The following is a 25,853-nucleotide window of genomic DNA, read 5'->3' on the forward strand; positions in this document are numbered from 1 at the left end:
AAACATCTTTATAAATAAGCATGTTGTAGGAGTCTCTCAACTTATCCTGGTTCAGAGAGCTGCCTGAAAAAAAATTTTTTTAAGGTAAAAATGAACATGTTGGACTGAATTATTACTAAGGTCTCCTGTAGCTCTGAAATTCTGTTATCTATTGTCTTTGTGCACAGGACACTTTGTGTGTGTGGGGGGGCAGGTGGTAAACAATATACTTGGAATTAATAGTTATTTCATTAATCTTCTCTAAGTATGGTAATTTAACTAGGCTATATTTGGGTATAGCTGTATAATTCATGTATATGTATTATAGTGGTGAATCTTTCTTCTTTCCTAGAATAATCTCCAGGAGAGAGAGGAGGATTTAGCATGCATAAAGATAAATATAATCACAGGATAAGCATGCTTACTGATTATAGGAAGCTAATATTAACACATATTGGCTGTCAGTTGCAAGGGCAAACTTCCACATATCCAAAGCTGCTCTATAGTATTAACTTAATATTAGTTGACGAGAATATTTGTCATGGAATTTTGGAATTAAATATAGATAGTTCTAAAATTACAATATTGTTTGATGTTTTCAAAGCATTGATGGTTCAATTTTCTTTTCTTTTTTTTTGGAGGGGGGTGGATAGAGTTTTGCTCTTGTCACCCAGGCTGGAGTGCAGTGGTGCCATCTTGGCTCACTCCAACCTCCGCCTCCCAGTTCAAGCAATTCTCCTGCCTCAGCCTCCCAAGTAGCTGGGATTACAGGTGCCTGCCACCATGCCCATCTAATTTTTGTATTTTTAGTAGAGATGGGGTTTTGCTGTGTTGGCCTGGCTGGTTTTGAACTCTTGACCTCAGGTGATCAACCCACCACAGCCTCCCAAAGTACTGGGATTATAGGCATGAGCCACTGTGCCCAGCTTGCTACAAATAATTTTTTTAAATCTCAAATCATAAGAGGTCTGAAGGTAGACCCTTAGGACTGGTGCAGCACTCTATGATATCATCTTTGTTCTGTTATTCATAATAAGGTTGTTTATCTCATGGTTGCAACTCCAAATATCATATCCAAAGCTGCCTTGAGACATAAATTCAAAGCAGGAAGAAGGGGAAAGGGAAAGATACTGGTTGGGTCTGTTCTCTTTATCAAGAAAAGCTTTCCCAGATGCCCCTTACAGATTTTAGCTTACATCTTGTTGGCCGTAACTAGTTGAATGGTTACCAGTAACTGCAAGGGGCATTGGAGAAGTGAGTATTTAACTTTATGGTGAAGATAGATAGGAGAGAGAGGAGGATTGGGAGTAGGTATTGGATTAGCCATCCAAGTGTCTAATACAGACTTACTGAGTTTGCAGTACCTGTAAGACATCAGATCTGATTCAGGAACTTTTCATTATTTAGCCATAAATACCATATTATGAATCATGGAACTATAGTTGGTTGATATTAGCAAAGATTAAATAACCTAAGGAGAATTAGATCAGGACCATCAAAGGCCATCATGGAAGAGCTGGGGAATAGGGAGATGTTAATTTAATGGCTGGATTACTGGAGATGTCAACTCAAAGAATATTCTAGTATATCTCTGAAATTATGAGGCAGTCCCTCCAAAGGCAGAACAAATAGTATTGCAGCATGTGATGACTTATGTTTAGCTGAGAATCTTAAGTGCATGTAATGGCAGTTAACAGTCATTACTACACATATGATTAGAATATAAACCTAGAGACTAAATAATTTGCTTAAGTCCATGTTGTGAGTCAGTAATAGTGCAAGAGGGGAAAAGAAAATAACTCAGTTCTCTGAGGCAGTGAACGTGATTCTAGGATATTTAAAAAGCCCCTCTCATTTGGTTGTAAATTTCTTCAGTTATTTAGTAGTTTGCACCCAATAGTCATAGAAACCAGATTTTATTTTATTTATTTATTTTTTGGAGATGGAGTCTCACTCTGTCACCAGGCTGGAGTGCAGTGGCGCAGTCTTGGCTCACTGCAACCTCCGACTCCCTGGTTTAAGTGATTCTCCTGCCTCAGCCTGTCGAGTACCTGGGATTATAGACACGTGCCACCTGCCCAGCTAATTTTTGTATTTTTTGTAGAGACAGCGGTTTCACCACGTTGGCCAGAATGGTCTTGAGCTCCTGACCTCATGATCTGCCTGCCTCGGCCTCCCAAAGTGCTAGGATTACAGGCATGAGCCACTGCGCCCAGCCCCAGATTTTGTATTTGTAAGCAAAGGTACCCATAACTTATTTAAGCTTCTTGATGATTTTGTGTAAGTATTTAGAAAATGTATGTTCCAATGCAAGAAGGTCAGATTTTTTAATGTCAGATTTATTGAGATATAATTTACATATAGTAACATCCACTCTTTAGGTGTACAGTTCCATTTTTTTTTTTTTTTTTTTTTTGTGACGGGGTCTTACTCTGTCACTCAAGCTGGGGTACAGTGGCACAATCATAGGTCATTGCAGCCTTGAACTCCTGGGGCTCAAGCAATCCTCCTGCCTCAGCCTTCCTAGTAGCTGGGACTAGAAATGCATACCACTACATGCTTGGCTAATTTAAAAAAATTTTTTTTTAGAGACAAGGTCTCCCTATATTGCCCACGCTAGTCTCAAACTCCTGACCTCAAGTGATCCACTTGCCTCAGCCTTCCAAAGCCCTAGGATTACAGGAATAAACCACTGTGCCCGGCCCAGTTCTATGGATTTTGATGGGTGTATATGGTCTATAACTGTCACCACAATTAAGATACATAATATTTCTATCACCCCCAAAAGTTCCCCTGTTCCTCACTTGTAGTTAGTCCTTTTCTCCAACAAGAGCTAGTCTCTAGCAGCCACTACTTTGTTTTCTGCCTTTATAGTTTTGCCTTTTCCAGATTGTCATGTATGTGGACTCTCACAGTATATATAGCCTTTTGATTCTGGTAAGAAAGTCAGATTTGAAGAACGTTTACAAATACAATATAGTAACACTTATTGTGGCCATTTCATGCTTTTAAAAAATGAATACAAAGGTTTAAAACATTCAAAACTAAAAGTAAACTTTGTAGTAACAAATACTGATAGTTCACACTTATATACTCCATTGCATTTAGTGTTTACATGTCCCACTTCCTTCTAAACCTAAATTCCTGAACACCTAGCACATTGCTTCTACAATGTAATAAATGCTTTATACATGATTTTCTAGTGATGGATGATGTGTTTCTTTCGAAAAATTCTCTAAAATTTTTATCTCATTTTGAGTTTTATAGGTATTGTTTTCTCTGTTTTACTTATAAGAAACTAACAGAATGTCTGGAAATTTTCTACCAAAAATCTTGAAACTTCTGTATAAGAAATTTGTTGTGTCAGACAGGGCACGGTGGCTCACGCCTGTAATTCCAGCACTTTGGGAGGCTGATGTGGGCAGATCACTTGAAGCCAGGAGTTTGAGACTAACTTGATCAACATGGCAAAATCCCCTCTCTCCTAAAAATACAAAAATTAGCCAAGCATGGTGGTGCATGCCTGTAATCCCAGCTCCTCGGGAGGCTGAGACATGAGAATTGCTTGAATCAAGAAGGTGGAGGTTGCAGTGAGCCCAGATTATGCCACTGTACTCCAGCCTGGGTGACAGAATAAGACTCTATCTCAAAAAAAAAGAAATTTGTTATGTCAGTGTAGAACAATTCTCATTGCTAATAAGTGGTGTATCCAGGGCTTGAATTCAGATCTTGGTTTATACCTATAATACCTGACTCTACTAGAAGACTCATGGAACTCAGGTATGAGATGATAGATGTAAAACAAAGCAAAACAAAACCTACTGAAGCCTCTGGTGGCAAAATAGCACAAAGCTTGAGTCTTTGTTGACACTGCATACTCAACATTTAAACTCAAATGTTTAGGTATTATTTGCCATGAACAACATTGTTTTAAAACTTCCAAAAGTTCTTTTCCTAGATAGTCCAGAAAGCAAACTGATTTTAAATCACAGTTATTTATGGCATCATTTTATATTAATTATTTTATACTGCAAGTTCTTTGCAATAGTTATTTTCTATTATTTCTGCTTTTCCTTGACATACATAAAAAATATCAACTGTAAATTTTTTAAATGATAAATATAGCTTTTACAAAGCACAATCAAGTAGTATTTAAAAGGCTATCAGCCAGGTGTGGTGGCTTACACCTGTAATTCCACCATTTAGAGAGGCCAAGGTTGGTAGATCACCTGAGGTCAGGCATTCGAGACCAGCCTGGCCAACATGGTGAAACCCCATCTCTACTAAAAATACAAAAATTGGGTGGACGTGGTGGTGTGCACCTATAATCCCAGCTACTCAGGAAGCAGAGGTAGGAGAATCGCTTGAACCTGAGAGGTGGAGGTTGCAGTAAGCTGAGATCATGCCACTGCACTCCAGCTCGGGCCACAGAGTGAGACTCTGTCTCAAAAAAAAAAAAATTTTTTTAAAATAAGATTTGTTTAAAAGCTTGTTAAAAAGCAAGATAAAAATTCTATGTATGATTATAGCTATTAAATTACCTAGACAAAAAATACATAGACAAAAAGACTAGAAAGAAAGATACATTTTATTGGTAATAAAGGTGATTATTTTCTCTTTTCCAGATTTTCTGTGATTTGCTCTTTCTTTTCTTTTCTTTTTTTTCTGAGATGGAGTTTTCACTCTTGTTGCCCAGGCTGGAGCGCAGTGGTGCGATCTCGGCTCACTGCAACCTCTGCCTCCCAGGTTCAAGCAAGACTCCTGCCTCAGCCTCCTGAGTAGCTGGGATTACTGGCACACGTCACCATGCCCAGCTAATTTTTCAAATTTTTAGTAGAGATGGGGTTTCACCATGTTGGCCAGGCTGGTCTCAAACTCCTGACCTCAGGTGATCCACCCGCCTCGGCCTCCTAAAGTGCTTGTGAGCCACTGGGCCCAGCTGTTTTGTTCTTATTACTTACAGTTCTTTTGTTTTGAGACAATTTTAGACTTAAAAGTTATAGAAATAATACAGAGTTCCCAGTTTCCTCTAATGTTAACATCTTGCATAACCATTATCAAATCTAAGAAGTTTTTTTTTTTCCTTCTTGATACAGAGTTTTTCTCTTGTTGCCCAGGCTGGAGTACAATCCTGTGATCTTGGCTCACTGCAACCTCTGCCTCCTGGGTTCAAGCATTCCCCTGCCTCAGCCTCCTGAGTAGCTGAGATTACAGGCGCCCAAGCCACCATGCCTGGCTGAGTTTTGTATTTTTAGTGGAGTCAGGGTTTTGCTCTGTTGGCCAGGCTGGTCTCAAATTCCTGACTTCAGGTGATCAACCTACCTCAGCCTCTCAAAGCGCTGGGATTTCAGGTGTGAGCCACCACGCCCAGCCAACATTAGTATGATGTTGTTAAACTACAGTCTCTTTATGGTTTTCACCCATTTTTCACTAATATCCTTTTTCTGTTCCAGGATCCCACATTACACTTTGTTGTCACGTTTCCTTTGTTTCCTCCAATCTGTGACAGTTCTTCAGTCTTGTCTTTTCTTTCATGACCTTGATACTTTAGAAGAATACTGGTCAGTGGTTTTGTAGAATGTCCCTCAATTGGGTTTGTCTTTTGTTTTTTCATGAATATATGGAGGTTACACATTCTTAGGAAGGATACTAGAGAAGTGATGTATCATTCTCAGTGTATCATATTGGGCAGGGGTGGGGTATGACATCAATATTTCTTAATCTAGTCATGTAAACCTTGATTATGATTACTGTCATGTTTCTCCACATAAAGTTACTATTTTTCCCTTGTAATTTTTTCTTTTTTTTTGAGACAGTCTTGCCCTGTTGCCCAGACTGGAGTTGCCCAGGCTGGAGCGCGATCTCGGCTCACTGCAACCTCCACCTTCCAGGTTCAAGTGATTCTCCTGCCTCAGCCTCCCTAGTAGCTGGAATTACAGGCTTGTGCCACCACCCCCAGATGAGTTTTTGTATCTCTAGTAAAGATGGGGTTTCACCATGTTGGCCAGGCTAGTCTCAAACTCCTGACCTCATGATCCGCCTGCCTTGGCCTCCCAAAGTGCTGGGATTACAGGCGTTAGCCACCATTTCCTTTGTAATTAATAAATATCTTGGAAAATATGTTGAGATTATGCAAACACACAGTTGTTCTTTAAACTTTTGTCCAGTAATTTTAGCATAAATCAATGGATCTTGCCTGCAACAATTATTACTATCGTGTTTTAATGATGATTTTCTATTTATCTCATGCTTGCTACACTTACTAATGAGAATTCTTCTGTAAGAAAGAGCTGACCCTTCTCCTCCATTTATGTATTTATTAAATTATTTATATTATTGTGGACTCATGGATATTTATTTTATTCTGTGAGTTATACTCCTGTATTACTGTTATTTATTTTGATGCTCAAATTATTCCAGCTTTTGTTTTTATTACTTTTTCATTAAGAAAATTAATAAAACAAATTATCAGTGGATACAGTTATAGTATGTAGGTTGACCAATGTCACACAATATTACTTAACATGCAGTAGTTGATGTCTATTAACTCTGACAGTTCTCAGTTTACTACAGTGGAATTCATTAGTATGTGTTATGTAAGAATGAAGAGGGAAAGAACATGAAGACATCTTTGTCTTTTCTCTTTTCCTGAACTCAGTTAATTCTGCCTATTTGGTCTGAAAAGCTCTAATAACAATGAAGGCCTGGCAGTTACTTTTAGCATTTCTTTTATATAAAAAAGAGAAAAGAAAATTACCGAGTGTTTAAAGACATGGAAACTTGGAGGACTTTCTTGTTCCTAAGTGGTGACTCTGACTGGATGTTCAGGATGGAGTGGTTGCTGACCCTTTGAACACAGCTATTGTGCTGGGTTAATATTATATTTCCGTCTATAGTTTATCATTCAGGGTGCTGATCTAAAACAAAGCATCCGGTTTATCCAGCTAGTCCAGAACACATCCACTTAGCAACAAAAGTACAGATAAGGATTTCCTTGCACTTGAACTGCTACGGTTTTTTTTTGTTGTTGTCTAGTGGGAATTTCGTTGTCTAGTGGAAGTTTTGTTGTCTAGTGGAAAAACATTAGTATTTTTATATAAGTATTTTTCAGTTATTTCATTTTATTTGCTGCTGTTACATCCAATTATGTGTAACATTGTATTTACACCTCTGTAGCATTTATCATGTTTTGCCTTGTTATAATTTCTACTTTATTAGTTGGCCTATTTTAGGGGACATGTGTCTTTTCTTCCTCAACTAAACAACTTGAGGACAAAATTTGTGTGTCAGACATTTTAAAGATCCACGTGCTTTGCACATAGGAGACAGTTGTTGAAAAGGGGGGAACATTGTAGCTCTTTTTGGTTTTGGAGAGGGAGTCTCACTCTGTCACCCAGGCTGGAGTGCAGTGGTGTGATCTTGGCTCACTGCAGCCTCCGCTTCCACCTCCTGGGTTCAAGTGATTCTCCTGCCTTGGCCTCCCAAGTAGCTGGGATTACAGGCGCCCACCTCCACACCTGGCTAATTTTTGTAGTTTTAGTGGAGATGGGGTTTCACCATGTTGGCTAGGCTGGTCTCAAACTCCTGACCTCAAGTGATCTGGCTTCAGCCTCCCAAAGTGCTAGGATGAAAGACATGAGATGCCCGGCCTATGGTTCTTTTGTTTTTTGTTTTTTTGGGACAGAGTCTCACTCTGTCGCCCAGGCTGGAGTGCTATGGCGCGATCTCAGCTCACTGCAGCCTCCACTTCCTGAGTTCAAGCAATTCTCCCACCTCAGCCTTCCAAGTAGCTGGGAATACAGGCACCCGCCATCATGACCGGCTAATTTTTGTATTTTTGTAGAGACGGGGTTTCACTATGTTGACCAGACTCATCTTGAACTCCTTACCTCAGGTGATCTGTCTACCTCAGCCTCCCCAAGTGCTGGGTAACAGGCGTGAGCCACCACACCCACCCTTTGGTTCTTAAGAGTAAAACAAAAACTTTGTTTCCTATCATTTGTGCTAGGGATAGATAAAAGCCTATATGTTGTGTTTGTGAGGCAAGGACTGTCTTTCTAATAAGAATATTTTAATCCATTATTGACTCCTTACGATAAGATTTCATTTATCTTTCTTGCTTTTTTCTGAGACAAGATCTCCCACTCTTGCGCTGGAGTGCGGTGGTGGGATTGTGACTCATTGCAGCCTTGACCTCTCAAACTCAAGCAATCCTCCCACATTAGTGTCCTGAGTTGCTGGGGCTACAAGCATATGCCACCACACCAGGCTAATTTTTGAACTGTTTTGTAAAGACAGGGTCTTGTGATGTTGCCCAAGCTGGTCTTGAACTTCTGGGCTCAAGCAATCCTTCTGCCTTGGCCTCCCAAAATGTTGGGATTACACGTGTGAGCCATGGTACCTGGCCCTAAGGTTATGTTTTTATGTAACTGCAGGAGCAGACTGCTCATTCAGAAGCCATTTGTTTAAACTTATAATTGTTTAGTAAGGAGAATTTTGCTCTTAATGGCAGATTTGTTTTAATAAGAAATTTAGCTGAATTAACCCCTCAGCAGATAAGTTTATACATGCAGAGTCTATGTGACAACCTTCAGTATATGGAGAGAGTGACCGTGTCCCAGATAGTCATAAGCACTTAGTGGGGCTGACCAAGGGCCTTTTATTCAAATGGTTGCAAGAATTCGTAATCTAGAGCAATTAGCAACAACATTTAACTGAATTGTGTTACTCATGCCAGAAATACTTCTGAGAATTTCACTAGGACAGACAAAATTAGGACTGTAAAAGTATATCTGTATTTGTGCAGAATCTCTCATAATTCATCTAATCAATATTGACTGTACATCTGTGCATTAGTGATTCCTGCTACGAACTGTTTCTCAATACACTGCCAATTTTTGACCAATGTATAAAAGTTATTTGTGCAACACCTCTGTATGCATATTGTTGCAGTGATGCCATATAGAGTGGGGTTCACCTTGCTTTAAGAGGTTAGAAGCAACCATAATTAATTTCAAGCCACTGTCACAGATATATTGGGTGTGGACTGGAAAAAGACATGAATTTTGCTTTATGAATGTGCAAAAGAATGTATTCGGGACCTAATAGCTCTACACAAACTGCAATACAGTTCTGAAGGGTGACTAAGAAAAAAGTTAAAAACTATGAATAAACTCTGTAGAAGTGATGTATTGTAATTATTGTTGACTCCGTCTTGAGTTTTAATCCCTTCAGTGTCCCGTTGGTCAATTGGAAAAGACAGACGAAACAAAAACTGTGACATATGGCAGATGCCATGTCAGTGATATGTAGAGTGTTAGAGGAATATAGGTGAGGAAGGTTATATTTTGTTAAAATTGGTCTTTTCCTGAAGGGGAGACAAAGAATGGTTAGCTTGCTGTTTTTCTGGATTTTTTTTTTTTTTTTTCTAGGTAGGTAAGATGGGGTTTCACTGTGTCACCCAGGCTGGAGTTCAGTGGCATGATCATAGCTCACTGCAGCTTCAAATTCCTGGGCTTAAGCGATTCTCCCCTCTCAGCCTCCTGAGTAGCTTGGACTACAGGTGTGCGCCCCTATGCCTGAGCTTTTCTGGAGATACCTTAATTACTACGTCCAGATATTCTTTAATGACATAGTACATAATAACTTCACTCTGTAGGTTATGTTCAGTGCCTAATGTCTTTCAGACACTATTAAACAGTTTACTTTTATTAGTTAAGCTTCTTTAACGTCTCAGTTACTTGGTAAAATTAGTATTAGGGTTAGTATTAGAATTTCATAGATTATGACCGGGTGTGGTGACTCATGCCTGTAATCCCAGCACTTTGGGAGGCTGACAAGTGTGGGTCACCTGAGGTCAGGAGTTCGAGACCAGCCTGGCCAACATGGTGAAACTCCATCTCTACTAAAAATATAAAAATTAGCCAGGCATAGTGGTGCACACCTGTAATCCCAGCTACTTGGGAGGTTGAAGTGGGAATATCGCTTGAACCTGGGAGGCAAAGGTTGCAGGGAGCTGAGATCACGCCACTGCACTCCAACCTGGGCAAGGGTGAGACTCCATCTCAAATAAAAATAAAAAAAAAAGAAAGAATTTCGTAGATTATAAACTGAGATTTTTTTATTTTTTATTTTTTATTTTTTTTGAGACAGAATCTTGCTCTGTCACCCAGGCTGGAGTGCAGCGGCTCAATCCTGGCTCACTGCAAGTGCTGCCTCCCGGGGTTCACACCATTCTCCTGCCTCAGCCTCCCAAGTAGCTGGGACTACAGGCGCCCGCCACCACGCCCAGCTAATTTTTTTGTATTTTTAGTAGAGACAGGGTTTCACCACGTTAGCCAGGATGGTCTCGATCTCCTGACCTCATGATCTGCCCGCCTCGGCCTCCTAAAAGTGCTGGGATTACAGGCGTGAGCCACCGTGCCTGGTCAATATAAACTGAGATTTTTAGTGAAATTATTTGTCCAAATCTCAAAGTTTATAATTGGAAGAACTGGAATTAAAATCTGGATCTGTTCAGTTTCACATCTTTGACTCTGTCCACTATGCTATACTCTCTCTGAAGCATATTCTGTTAATTATGTACATACACACTAAGTATATGTATACATACACACTAACTAAGTATACACATACTAAGTACCTACAACCCTCAATCACAGGCCTATGTACCTTTTACACATTATCTCATTTAATCCCCCACAATAGCAGTTTAAGGGTGGTATGTTATGTTTTGCAAATGAGAAAACTGAGGCTCAGAGGTAATCTTCAAACCTCCCAACAGATAAACGGTAATATCAAGACTTGAGCTGAGGTTCATTTGAGTTTAAAGCTTGTTGCTGTGCATTAATGATTTTACAAAAAATATCCAGAGAGCATCAATTGTAGATTAATGCAAATTCATTGTAGGGTATAAGATATAGAAGTAAGGCAATTCCATACTGATACCCCCTTATTTCTTCAGTATTTATTGAAGAGTGACTCCCCCAACATTGTTGTATTGTTTTGCTATTGAGTCTATTTCTGAAATTACTTTTCTCATAATTTTTTTCATTATTATTTGATGGCACTTATTTATTTAGTGACAGGATCTCACTCTGTCATTCAAGCTGGAGTGCAGTGGCATGAACAAGACCTTGTAGCCTCTGCCATCCAGGCTCAGGTGATCCTCCCACCTCAGCCTCCTGGGTAGCTGGAACTACAGGCACGTACCACCACACCTGGCTTTTTTTTGGTAGAGATAGGATTTTGCCATGTTGCCCAGGCTCGTCTTGAACTCCTGGGCTCAAGTAATCCACCCTCCTTGGCCTCCCAAAGTGCTGAGATTACAGGTGTGAGCCACTGTGTCCTGCCCGAATTTTTTGTGTGTGTGTGTGATGGAGTCCCGCTTTGTCACCCAGGCTGGAGTGCAGTGGTGCAATCTAGGCTCACTGCAAGGTCTGCCTCCTGGGTTCACGCCATTCTCCTCCCTCAACCTCCCGAGTAGCTGAGACTACAGGCACCCGCCACCACGCCCAGCTAATTTTTTGGAATTTTTTTAGTAGAGATGGGGATTCACCATGTTAGCCAGGATGGTCTCGATCTCCTGACCCGTGATCCGCCCACCTCGGCCTCCCAAAGTGCTGGGATTACAGGGGTGAGCCACTGTGCCCAGCCGAATTTTTTTTTTTTTTTTTTTTAAGAGACATGGTCTTACTCTGTCACCCAGGCTGAAGTACAGTGGTGCAGTAATAGCTCACTTCAGGCTGGGCGCAGTGGCTCACACCTGTGATCCCAGCACTTTAGGAGGCCGAGGTGGGCGGATCACGAGGTCAAGAGATCGAGACCATCCTGGCCAATCAGCATGGTGAAACCCCGTCTCTGCTAAAAATACAAAAATTAGCTGGGCATAGTGGCACACACCTGTAGTCTCAGCTACTTGGGAGACTGAGGCAGGAGAATCACTTGAACTCGGGAGGCAGAGGTTGCAGTGAGCCAAGATCATGCCATTGCACGCCAGCCCAGGTGACAGAGCAAGACCCTTCTCAAAAAAAAAAAAAAATAGCTCACTTCAGCCTTTAACTCCTGGCTCAAGGGATTCTCCTGCCTAAGCCTCCCGAGTAGCTGGGACTACAGGCATGTGCTACCATGCCTGGCTAATTTTAAATTTTTTTGTAGATACATGACCCTACTATGTTGCTCAGGCTGGTCTCAGACTCCTGGCCTCAAGCAGTCCTCCCTTCTTGGCCTCCCAAACTGCTGGGATTACAGGCCTGAGCCACTGCATCTGGCGTGATGGCATGTATTTAAAAGTTAACTTTATAATAATTTATTACAGAGCACATGTTTATTATAGAAAGTCCAAATATTATAGAAATGCTTAATTTCTAAAATGGAAGTTCCTGTAATTGCACTCACAAATATGACCACTGTTAGCAAATTGGCATATTGCCTTGAGCACTTTGTTAACATACTGATCTGTATATACTTTTTTTAAATATATAAAACTTAGAACTTGCTTTAATCACCTACCAATAACTCTGATACCCTTAATTTTATAGTATATGTCTTTTTTTTTTTTTTTGAGATGGAGTCTCACTCTGTCTCCCAGGCTGTAGTGCAATGGCGCGATCTCAGCTCACAGCAACCTCCGCCTCCCAGGTTCAAGTGAGTCTCCTGCCTCAGCCTTCTGAGTAGCTGGGATTACAAACAGCTACTACCAAGCCTGGCTAATTTTTTGTATTTTTAGTAGAGATGGGGTTTCACCATGTTGGCCAAGCTGGTCTCAAACTCTTGACCTTGTGATCTGTCCACCTCAGCCTCCCAAAGTGCTGGGATTACAGGCATGAGCCACTGTGCCCGGCTGGGTTCAGGTTTTTAAAAAGTAGCCTCTACTTTAATATTTGAGCTGGAGACTAAGAGGAATATAAATTATTCCTAACCAACCTGTTTCTTATGCAAACTGCCTTTCTCATTGCCTCTGCCTTAGTGAAAATGAAATTAAATAAAGTCTTATCTTTTCTAATTCTATACAGGGTCTAAACTTTTTTACTGTCACTGTCAACAATCTTCTCATTTGCTCTGTGTTTTGAAGTAAGCAGAAGGATATAAAACAAGTTGTAACGCTGTTTCACATAAAGCAGTGCTGCTTTTTAGGGGAGAGAAGTATAAAGAATAGAATTGACTTTTAAAAAGATGTGGCCCGCCAGATGAGGTGGCTCATACCTGTAATCCCAGCACTTTGGGAGGCTGAGGCAGGCAGATCATCTGAGGTCGGGAGTTGGAGACCAGCTTGGCCAACATAGAGAAACCTCGTCTCAACTAAAACATATAAAATTAGCTGGGCATGGTGGCGCATGCCTTAATCCCACGTATTCAGGAGACTGAGGCAGGAGAATTGCTTAAACCCAGGAGGCGGAGATTGCAGTGAGCCGAGATAATGTCATTGCACTCCAGCCTGGGCAACAGGAGTGAAACTCCATCTCAAAACACAAACAAGCAAGCAAATAAACAGACAAAACAGATGTGGCCTAGAAAATAAATATAAATCTTAATACTAAAAACCAAAGAAAAATATGTAATTTGAAGTGATTGTTCAGATGCAGTGTCTCCCAGATTTTCAATTAATTATATAAAGAATTTTAAACAAACATACTTACCATATGGCAGTTTCCTCAGGGAAATTTGCTGGTAGCTGTCTTCCTTACAAAAACATTTAAAAATGCAAACTGAAGATATTTAAATTTTTTTTTTTTTTTTTTTTGGAGACCGAATCTCGCTCTGTCGCCCAGGCTGGAGTGCAGTGGCCGGATCTCAGCTCACTGCAAGCTCCGCCTCCCGGGTTTACGCCATTCTCCTGCCTCAGCCTCCCGAGTAGCTGGGACTACAGACGCCCGCCACCTCGCCCGGCTAGTTTTTTTTTTTTGTATTTTTTTAGTAGAGATGGTGTTTCACTTTGTTAGCCAGGATGGTCTCGATCTCCTGACCTCGTGATCTGCCCGTCTCGGCCTCCCAAGTGCTGGGATTACAGGCTTGAGCCACCGCGCCCGGCCTAAAACATTTTTTATAAAAAATTGAGAAGCTTGCATATTCTTTTGTAGTTTGAGGAAACATTGAAAAACACTTTTAATATTCAGTTAAGAAATATTTACTTTATAAATGACCAAGAATTACTTCACTATATTAGATCAGTAGTTAAAAAAGTTTACCAAGGATAATTTATACAGTAGATAGTCAAAAGCCCCATATTATTTGTCTTGCTTGTTATTCTACATTTGTATATATAAAAGCATGAATGCTAATACTTTTGTATAAAAGTAATAGATATTCAAGTTAAACTTTGATGAGGCCTAAAAAATACTGGGGCCTTTTTTTTTTTTTTTTTTTGCCAATTTGTATAAATTCGTTCTAAAAGGTCTTTTTTCTTTTTTTTTCTTTTCTTTTCTTTTCTTTTTTTTTTTTTTTGAGACGGAGTCTCACTCTGTCGCCAGGCTAGAGTGCAGTGGCGCAATCTTGGCTCATTGCAACCTCTGCCTCCTGGGTTCAAGTGATTCTTGTGCCTCAGCCTCCCGAGTAGCTGGGACTACAGGTGCCCGCCACCACACCCAGCTAACGTTTGTATTTTTAGTAGAGACGGGGTTTCACCATGTTGGCCATGATGGTCTCGTTCTCTTGACCTCGTGATCCGCCCACCTCAGCCTCTCAAAATGCTGGGATTACAGGTGTGAGCCACCGCCCCTGGCCAAAAGGCCTTAATTTTTAAATCCTGAAATTTTAATTTCTGGGGACAAATTTCAGAGCTACCTTATTTCACCATAGCTCAGAGGTTTAAAATTATACTTGAATTTTTTTTTTATCCCTGTAGTAATTTGAGATCTTCAGAAAAGGATATTTCTCCTACTTTTACTGATTTGGACCAGAGCTTAGATTGGAACAGAGAAGGAAAGATGGATAATGAACTGAACTGAAAATCCCAAGATCACCATAAACCTAAACCACATCTTATAAATCTGGGAGACGCTGCTGCTTCTTAGGGCATTTTTGGTTTTCTTGTTGACGACTTTTCCCACCCTCATGCCTAGCAAGAGGAAAGGAACTAACTTCACAGAGTTAAATGACAAGGCAATAATGGAAAATTAAGTATGACTTTAGATATGCTGGTACATCAAGAACTCAAATTCTATTTGTGTGAGATACGAGGTTCTGGTGACTGTCCTATAACTCTCCACTGTTATCGCAAATCACCCCTCCCAGTTCTTCAGACAAAATAAAAGCATAAAGAGACATGGACTTCCTGCTTTTAAGTAGAAGAAAATAATAATATCCTGCATTTGTTGAGACAGGAGATCAAGATTGGGTGGGCATATATACCATTTTTCCCCTATTAAAATAGCAAGGGTTATTTTAAGTGGGATTACTTCATGTTGGCAAGTGTACTGACATGGACATGCTTATATATTGCTGGTGGGGGTATAAAAATGGTACAGATTTTCGGGGGGAGCAATTTGGCAGTACTTACCATGATCCTTAAATATTACTTTGACCCACTAATTTCTCCACTGAAAAAGATGTTCAGTGTAGTGTTAACTAAGTTCCCTTGCCAGGCATGGTGCCTCAATACTTGTAATCCCAGCACTTTGGGAGGCTAAGGCAGGAGGATCACTTGAGGCCAGAAGTTCAAGACCAGCCTTGGCAACATAGCGAGACCCCACTGTCTCTGCAAAAAATAAAAAAATTAGCCAGGGAAAGTTGTGCATGTCTGTAGTCCTAATTACTCAAGCGGCTGAGTCAAGAAGATCCCTTCAGCCTAGGAGTTTGAGCCTGCAGTGAGCTATGATTGTGCCACTACACTCTGACCTGGACAACTTGTTTTTTTTTAAGACAGAGTCTCTCCCAGGCTGGAGTGTGTGGCACAATTTTGGCTCACTGCAGCCTCCATCTCCTGGTTTCAAGCAGTTCTCTTGCCTCAGCCTCCTGAGTAGCTGGGATTACAGGCACACGCCACCATGCCTGGCTAATTTTTTTTTTCCCCAAAGTGGTAGGATTACAGCAGGAGCCACCATGCCCGGCCTTCAACTTGGTTCTGATGAGTGGTTTGGAACATCCTAGCCAGTTTTAATTTTATGTAGAATAGATGAGTGGGTGTCTTCCCTTCTTGTTCACTTCCTGGGTCTAGAACTATCCTAAGCATAAATGTTAAGTGGTATCTCAAAACCCCTGTAATGTGTATCCATATTATGGAAACAATATTGAGTAACGTCTTGTTCAAGCATTAGCCAGTGTGATTGCCTTTCAGAACATTGGGCTTTTCTCTGTAGTTTCTATATAGGTGGGGAAAGGAGTTTTTTAGAGACTTTAATCACTGTAAATGTCCTTCAGAATACCTGTGAGAGTCCTAGAAATGAGACCAAAGTGGGGGAGGGGGGAACTAAAAGGAAGGGAAAGGAAGAAAGGCGGGAAGTGGGGAGCAGAAAGAAAACAAACAAAACGAAAAACCCTGGCACCAATATGACAGCTTCAAACTGCTGTATCCCCAGGGCTAACAACATAGTACCAGGAATTTTTTTCTCTGCTTTCAGGCCTATAATGAGGAAATTTCTGTCTGACCAATATCAGGGGCACATCAGCTGCTGTACTAAGTTTCTTCACATATCCTGGAATTGTGGTGAGTTTGAACCCATTAGCTACCACTTCTACAACTGTTCTTGGAGTTGTGTGGATGCAGTCCAATGAGATATATAGAATTACTGGTTTATCTGTGCTAGATCTTAGTAAGCTCCCATTACTTTTGCATTAGGATTAATAGAGGTGGAATTTGAGATGTGCTTTGGGAATGGGTATGATTTGGACACATGGAAGTGAAGAAATGAGCGAATCAATATAAATAAGGATACAGGAAAAGTCAGAATATACCTTTCTGCAAGTAGTTTACTGGGTTGTGGTGGCCTGTGCTTCTGCTTGGAATCTTTTGGTGGGTTTTCTTGTGCAAGCATTTTAAGTAGTAAGATGTTTGAGGGGACAGAAGAGAAGAGATGGTTGGAAAGATGAATTTATACACAAGGCTTTGGACTACATTCTTTAGACAATAGGAAACCATAGAGACTCTGAAATCAGGAGTGGTCTGGTATGAGCTGGGTTCTAGGACAATCAACCTGGCAACCTTGTGTAAAGGAATGAGAGAAGGGAAGAGGGTCTGGGCAAGGAGATCAGTTAAGAGGCCAGTGCAGACACAAAGGGACAAGTATTGTATGAGTCCACCTATGTGAGGTACCTAGAGTGTCAAACTTATAAGGACAGAAAGTAGAATGGTGGTTGCCAGGGGAGAAGGGAACGGGGAGTAATTGTTTAGTGGGTATAGAGTTTTAGTTGGGGAAAATGAAAAAGTTCTGGAGATGGCTGGTGGTGGTGGTTTCACAACAATGTGAATACTTAATGCACTGAACTGTACATGTAAAAAAAAAAATGGTTAAAATAGTAAACTTTATGTTGTGTATATTTTACAATTACCAAAAAAAAAAAAAAAAGCAGCAGCACCATTACAGTGGCTGTTCTGGGTTAACCAAGGAATGTTGGCAGTGGAAACTGAGGGGAGTAGGTAGGCTAGAGAACAATTTCATATGTGGTTTGGCACCTGATTAGATGTAGCGGATAGGGACAGAGAGTGGTCTGCAAAGGTTTAGAGAAGCATTTTCCAAACCTTGATTGAGCATGAGAATTAACCACCTGGGCAACCCTTAATAAAATACAGAAGAGTGTGCTTCACACCAGACTAACTATAGTACTGGTTTAGATCCTGGGTGGCGAGAAAGATGATGCTAATCCTAATAACTACAGGAGCAGGGGATAAAGGATGATGAAGATTAGTTCTTGTTTGGATATGTTGAATCTGAAGGATGGGGCAGTACCCAGGTGGTGGGATTGGGGCCAATAGGAGATACTGGTTCTAGAGAGCTGTGTCAAACTAGAGATCCAGCAGAAAGCTGACAGGGATGAGAGGATAAAGTGAGAAGTGCTGACATCAGAGCCTTAGGGAACACCTAGATTATAGGGCTAGGAGGAGAAAAAAGGCACTTAAAAAATAAATGGCCAGAAAGAAGGAATACAAAACAATTGGTACAGTGCATTGCCATACATATTGGAACGGTCGAGCATAAGGATTGAGAAAGGGCCTTTGGATTGGGTGAGAAAACATTAATGACCCTTTAGAATGCTGTTTTAATTCAGAAGAGATTGAGGAGTGAAAGGAGAGAATAGAAACAATAAGCAGAAATTGTTTTGTTTTTATTTTCAAGGAATGGTGAAGGGAGGGAAGAGCCAAGTCTGGATTCGTCAGGTCAAGGGAGTGCTTTTTCAGTTGGGGTAAACTTGGTACTATTTTAGAGACCAGTATTTCTTTTTTTTTTTTTTTTTTTTTCTGTGGCAGAGTTTTGCTCTGACACCCAGGCTGGAGTGAAATGGCGTGATCTCAGCCCACTGCAACCTCCGCCTCCTGGGTTCAAGTGATTCTCCTGCCTCAGCCTCCCAAGTAGCTGGGATTAGAGGCATGTGCCACCATGCCCGGCTAATTTTGTATTTTTTTAGTAGAGACGGAGTTTCTCCATGTGGTCAGGCTGGTCTCGAACTCCCGACCTCAGGTGATCCGCCCGCCTTGGCCTCTCAAAGTGCTGGGATTACCAGCATAAGCCACCATGCCCGTTAAGCCAGTATTTCTATGGAGCACTTGTGTTTCGTGCATCTTCTGCCTACCTCCTACCTCCTTTTCTCTCCCGCCCTTTGATAGTGGAGTGTCTGCTTTCTCTTCCATACTTACTTCCTTGCTTGTGCTGAAAGTCTTCCATTGACCCTTCTAGGTCCGCTCCTTCTCTACATGCCATCTGTCCCAGGATACTGACCTGCATGGACAACATCAGCAGACTTCCTTGGCCTTTGGTTTTTGTTGGGTTTGGCCAATGTAGAGCCCCAGTAGGACATTGGAGGGAAAGAAGGAGGAGGGTGAGGTTGGAGCATTTATCCCCTTGGCACCCAATTTGAATCTGCCTGAATTGACTGAAAGTCCTGCTCCTCTCATGTCTATCTCTGTAGGGCTCTTTTCTTCTGGGTTTGATACCCACTTTCCTTCCTAGTTCCTTCAGGCCTAAGGGTGGAAACAGCCACTCTGTTAATAGCCCTGGGATACTACGCTCTATTTTCCCATGTGGTTTCCCTGAACTCTGCCCATACCTTCATAAGTTGTCCCTCTATTAAACCCTTTACTATGGTTTCCTGCTGGGATCCTGACTGATACAGTGATCTTATCCAGTTTCATGGCATTAAATAGCAACCATATGCCCATAGTTCCCAAATTCATGTTTCTAGCCTACACCCATTTCCTGAACTGCAGGCTTATATATCTAGCCGCCTGTTAGACTTGATTGTGTAATGTATGTCTCAAGTTCCTGATCTTTCTTCTAAACCTGTCAAGGGGAACTCTATCCTTCTAGTTGTTCAGGACAAAAATCTTGACATTATCCTTGACTCTTCTTTTTGTCACCCCCTTATGTAATCTGATGTAGAATCTGGCCACTTCTCACCACCTCCACTACTATTCCCCTGGTCCAACTCCCATCATCTCTCATCCCTGATAACCCGCTAGCTGGTCTTCCTGCTTCTGCTTTGGCCTTCTTTCATTCTATTTTCAACATAGTGGTCACTTGCTCCTGAAAATCTCCCAATAGCTTCCCATTTCAGAATAAAAGCCAAAGTCCTTGCCATGACCTAAAAGGCCGTACATGGTCTGCCTCCCAGCCCCATTACCTTTGTGACCCTATTTTTTACTCTGTCCCCCTCACTTATCCAGCTCCAGTTACTCTGGGCCTCCTTACTGCTTTAACACTGTCTCCTTGGCTAGAATGCTTCTCCCAGATATTTGCATGGCCAACTCCTCCATCTCTTAAAGTCTTTGTTCAAACATCTTCTTAATGGCTTAACCCTAAAATTACAAACTGACACCCCAGAGGCAGCATTTCCTTCCCTTGCTGTGTTTCCTTTTCCCATCACACTTAACATCTTCTAATATACTGTATAATTTACTTACTTTATTTTGTAATTATCATACTGTAAAATTGAATTTTTTCCCTTAAGGTATATACAGTTCTATGAATTCGGACACATATATAAATTATAACACCTACATAAATTCTTGTAACTGTCACCACAATCAGGATACAGGACCGTTCCATGGTTTCAGAAAACTCTGTTGTGCTACCCCTTTATAATCATATTCTTTCTTACCCCTAACCCTTAGAAACCACAGAATTTATTTTTTTATTTTTATTTATTTATTTATTTATGGTCAAGACAGGGTCTTGCTCTGTTGCCCAGGCTGGAGTGCAGTGGCGCATTCTCAGCTCACTGCAACCTCTGCCTCCCAGGTTCAAGCCTCCTGCCTCAGCCTCCTGAGTAGCTGGGATTACAGGTGTGCGCCACTATGCCTGGTTAATTTTTGTATTTTTAGTAGAGGTGGAGTTTCACCATGTTGGCCAGGCTGGTCTTGAACTCCTAACCTCAAGTGATCTGCTCACTTTAGCCTCTCAAAATGCTGGGATTACAGGCATGAGCCATGGTGCCTGGCCAGAAACCATTGAATTTTTCATCATATAGTTTTTTCTTTTCAATAATGGGATCATATAACTTTTGAGACTGGTATAATGCCTTTCAGATTCATCCAAGTTACTGAGTTATAGTTCATTCCTTTTTATTTCTGAATAGTGTTCTATTCTATAGCTGTATCACAGTTTATCCATTCACCATTGAAGGAAATTTGGGTTGTTTCCAGTCGTGGTACTTACGAATAGAGCTGTTAAGAACATTAGTGTACAGGCTTCTGTGTGAATGTAAGTTTTTATTTCTCTAGAATTTCATTAAATTTTTTGTTACTTTTTTTTGCATACTTTATTCACTGACTAATAATTCTACATCCCTAAAACTATTCCTGGTATATAGTAGTAGCTCAATAAATTAATGAATATGCTATGCTATTTTAGAATGAAGAGGGGGAGTGAAAGAGTCACTCTGAACTCATTCAAGGTTCATGTCGCCAGACTCTAGACTGCAGTCTACTCAAACCCCAAATGGCCAGGAGACTTGAGCTGAAAGACACCTGCAAGTTGAGAATGTAAAAGGCTTTTTACTCAAAGTAAAGCAATTTCTTCCTCATGTTTTTGGTGGTCATTTATCAGGCTCCTGACTTGAGAGAGGAGCTTGGGATGAGGTTGGAGAGAATCCTCCTGAGAAAATACTTTAACAGTGACTGTCAGCATAACTCATTCCTGTGCAGAATGCACAGCCAGATCTTCCACTCTGAGAATAATCCAGGAACAAACTTGCTTGCAAAAGCAGGGGAAATAATGTTGTGTGACTAACTTAGTTTCACTTAAACTCATAGTAAAGAACACCAGTTGGGACATGAAAAAGGTAAGAGTTAGAGATAAAGAGGAACATAACGATTATATGAGAAGTTGATGTTTATAAAATAGGTTGATCCATTTATCCAAATATGTGTGTTTGCAGCCATAGGCTGTGTCTGCGCTATTTTGTATCTTTCTGGATAAGGTTTTTTTTTTTGTTTCATTTTGTTCGTTTTTTTTTTTTTGAGACAGAATTTTGCTCTTGTTGTCCAGGCTGGAGTGCAATGGCATGTGGCTCACTGTAACCTCTGCCTCCTGGGTTCAAGCAGTTCTGCCTCAGCCTCCCAAGTAACTGGGATTACAGGCACCCACCACCACACCCAGCTAATTTTGTATTTTTATTAAAGATGGGTTTTCGCCATGTTGGCCAGGCTGGTCTCAAACTCCTGACCTCAAGTGATCCACCCGCCTCGGCCTCCCAAAGTGCTGGGATTACAGGTGTGAGCCACTGTGCCCAGCCTGGATAAGCTGCTGCTTCTTTCTTTTTTTTTTGATGGAGTCTCACTTTGTAGCCCAGGCTGGAGTACAGTGGCACAATCTCAGCTCACTGCAACCTCTGCCACCTGGGTTCAAGCAATTCTCCTGCCTCAGCCTCCCCAGTAGCTGGGATCACAAGTGCCTGTCACCGCACCCAGTGAATTTTTATGTTTTTAGTAGAGATGGGGTTTCACCATCTTGCCCAGGCTGGTCTTGAACTCCTGACCTCGTGATCCACCTACCTCAGCCTCCCAAAGTGCTGGGATTACAGGCGTGAGCCACCATGCTCAGCCCCGGCCTAGATAAGCTTTAAAAAGCTAGGGTGGGCATGGCGGCTTAGGCCTGTAATCCCAGCACTTTGGGAAAGGCCGAGGTGGGCGGATCACTTGAGTTCAGGAGTTGGCGAGCAGTCTGGCCAACATGGTGAAACCCCGTCTCTACTTAAAAAAAAAAAAAGGCCACTTAACAGGTGGGGTGCAGTGGCTCATACCTATAATCTCAGCACTTTGGGAGGCCAAGGCAGGTGGATTGTTTGAGCTCACCAATTAAACACCAGCCTGGGCAACATGGCGAAATCCTGTCTCTACTAAAAATACAAAAATTAGCTGGGTATGGTGATATGTGCCTGTAGTCCCAGCCACTCAGGAGGCTAGGAAGGGAGGATGGTTTGAACCCAGGAGGAAGAGGTTGCAGTCAACTGAGATCATGCCACTGCACTTCAGCCTGGGTGATAGAGCCAGACCTTGTCTCAAAAAAAAAAAAAAAAAAAAAAAAAAAGCCACTTAACTAGTGTTCAGTTTAAAATCAGATGCTGCCTCATGCCCCAAACATGGAACTCTTCATAACCTTATTCATTAGAGCTTAGAATTCAGTAAGAATCAGTCGGATTCTGGATCCCATCCAGTGCATTATAGTATTTGAAGCCTCAACAAGATTTCAGTTTACAGGTCTTTCATGTTTAAAGTTTGAGCAAAAGGCTGGTTGGTGGCTCATGCTTGTAATCTCAACGCTTTGAGAGGCTCAGGTGGGAGGCTTGCTTAAAGCCAGGAGTTTGAGACCAGCATGGGCAAAATAGCAAGACCTTGTCTCTACAAAAAATTAAAAAATTAGCCAGATGTGTTGGTGTGTGCCTGTAGTTGCAGCTACTCAGGAGGCTGAGGCAGGATCACTCGAGGCCAAAAATTTGACATTACAGTGAGCTATGATTGTGCCACTACACTCCAACCTGGGGGACAGAGTGAGATCCTGTCTCAAAAATAAAATTAAGATAGAGTTTGAACAAGGTTACAAAATAAGTTTTCTTCATTTCTTAAATAATTTTTTAAAATAAATGCTATGGACTTACAAAAATTTTAAATATACACAATGACATAAAGAAAAAAATGCAATCCTACACCTGTATATAAGCACTATTGATATTTTGATTAAGATGTCTTCCAGACATCTTTACAAGTACATGTGTACAGTACATGTATGTGTTTTTGTCACTCTAAAGAAGAGAAGGGATCACAGTAATGCTTTTAGGGTGGGAGGAAGCCCCCTTCACATTCAGTAAAAGGGATACGTGAGACCGGGCGCGGTGACTCACGCCTGTAATCCCAGCACTTTGGGAGGCTGAGGTGGGCAGATCACGAGGTCAGGAAATCGAGACCATCCTGGCTAGCACAGTGAAGCCCCATCTCTACTAAAAATACAAAAAATTAGCCAGGCGTGGTGGCGGACGCCTGTAGTCGCAACTACTCGGGAGGCTGAGGCAGGAGAATGGCGTGAACTCAGGAGGCGGAGCTTGCACTGAGCCGAGATCACACCACTGCACTCCAGCCTGGGCAACAGAGTGAGACTCTGTCTTAAAAAAAAAAAAAAAAAAGAGGGGGATACATGAATGGAAGAAAGAAAATCAGCTTCAGCATCTGAACACTCAAAACAGTTTGTAAACATCAGTGTTTGATTAAATATTTTGAGGATTATCTTCAACTATCAGGAAAAATGAAATGATTCTGAAATATGTTGTGGGTTCTGAGTTGAACTGAAAGCTCCATGTGGGGGTGTAAAGGCTCTGCTTATCCAGCCACATGTCCAGGTTAAGGCCTTAACATAGGACTTAACCTGGTTAAGTTAACCTGTTAACTTCTGTTAACTGTTAACTTTTCGCCATTCCCAAACTTCAGGTACATTAGAAACAGATGTCCATCCACAGCTCTTCTGCCATTATGGATGGCTAATTAGATGGGGGTATGGACTGCATTGCCATCAACTCAGATAAAATTCATTGCTCTGTTAATAAGGCAATACATAAATTGTATGCGTATGTCTGTTTTTGTTTTAGGACGTGTGTAGTAATCAGTTCAGTGATGCTACTGTGTGATTGAATGAACTTCTGAGTAGATCATTGAGGGTTCTTTTCTAACCACTATATTATTCAGTGATTCATTTAGAATGTCTTTAATTTCCTCCAGTTGGTAGCCCAGTAGTGTACTGCCTTAAATGTTCAAAAAGCATTGCCTCTGCCATTTGCAGTACCTGGAAACCTTAGGAATTTCTGCCAAAGTTCTTCAAAGCATAAAGCTAAAAAGTATGTGTTGAAATGCCTGAGTCAGCTGCTCGAGGGATATACTGACTGCGCTCCTGCTGATTTTTCTAGGGTAAAAAAAATCTCCTTGGTGACCTGAGGCAGCTAGCTTTTACTCTACCCAGAAGCACATGTATTATAACTATGCACAAAAAGCACAGAGATATACTACATCTAAATGCTAGCATTGGAATTGTTATATTTTCTATTATTATACTTAATTTCAGTAAATCTTTGTGTGTGTGTGTGTGTGTGTGTGTTTTTTGAGACGGAGTCTCGCTCTGTCGCCCAGGCCTGGAGTGCAGTGGTGCGTTCTCGGCTCACTGCAAGCTCTGCCTCCCGGGTTCATGCCATTCTCCTGCCTCAGCCTCTGGAGTAGCCGGGACTGCAGGTGTCCACCACTACGCCTGGCTAATTTTTTGTATTTTTTGTTTTTTTTTTTAGTAGAAACAGGGTTTCACCATGTTGGCCAGGATGGTCTCGATCTCCCGACCTTGTGATCTGCCTGCCTTGGCCTCCCAAAGTGCTGGGATTACAGGCGTGAGCCACCGCACCCGGCCTAGTAAATATTTTTAAATAATGTTTAAGAAAATAACTTTAACTCTTCTACTGATTACCATTAACATTTTTTAACTCTTCTCTAACTTTCTAATTTAGGGAAGGAAAAAGAAAGGTACCTACTGTGTTTGTTGAATGTTTAGTATGTGCCTGAAATTTTTATTTGCTTAGTGTTACTCTCATTTTGTAGATGAGGACCTCAGAACAGTTAAGGGTGGTCACATAGCTTTGAGTAGCAAGCACAGTTAGGTTTTGAAACAGGTCTTCTTGATTCCAAAGGCATCTCTATGACCACATCATGCTGTAGAATTAGCTATCAACTATTAGGTCAATAAAAGACTATCATCAACCTTATTAAATAAAAAAAACCAAGGCACAGCACAGTAAGCATAATATACTACCATATGTATGATCAGATATACATGCACGTGTATGTGTTTACTTTCATACATGCTTAGCATACCAGGCATCTCTTTGAATGGTTGCCTCCAGGAATGGAGACAGGGTAGCTAGAAATCTGGACTTTTATTATAAAACCTTTTATTCCTCTTGAGTTTTGTTTTATGTGCATATTTTACCTATTCACAGGAGAAACTGTGTGTACCACTGTGCCCAGCCAGTTTGTCTAGTTTTTGAAACAAGAACACCATGCCTCAAGTGACAGTAATTGTAGTCATGACTGAAGTAAAAGAAGAGTTTCATGAGTTTTAAAATTGAACTGAAAAAAGCTTTCTATTTACTAAAAGCTTGATTTTCATTTGGGGCTACATTAATGGAAACAGAGTATTTTGAACAAGCAAGCAGGATCAGTTGAGTTGACTTTGTGCTTATTAGATCATACCTTATCT

General features: G+C 41.1%; 1 protein-coding gene across 1 annotated transcript in view; it reads left to right on the top strand.

Annotated features, from left to right (window-relative positions):
- SNTB2 (syntrophin beta 2) overlaps positions 1–25,853 on the top strand; it is a 121,409-nt gene that overhangs the window by 32,789 nt on the left and 62,767 nt on the right. The window lies entirely within an intron of this gene.

Source organism: Chlorocebus sabaeus, chromosome 5 (assembly GCF_047675955.1).
Source record: "Chlorocebus sabaeus isolate Y175 chromosome 5, mChlSab1.0.hap1, whole genome shotgun sequence".
Taxonomy (NCBI): Eukaryota; Metazoa; Chordata; class Mammalia; order Primates; family Cercopithecidae; genus Chlorocebus; species Chlorocebus sabaeus.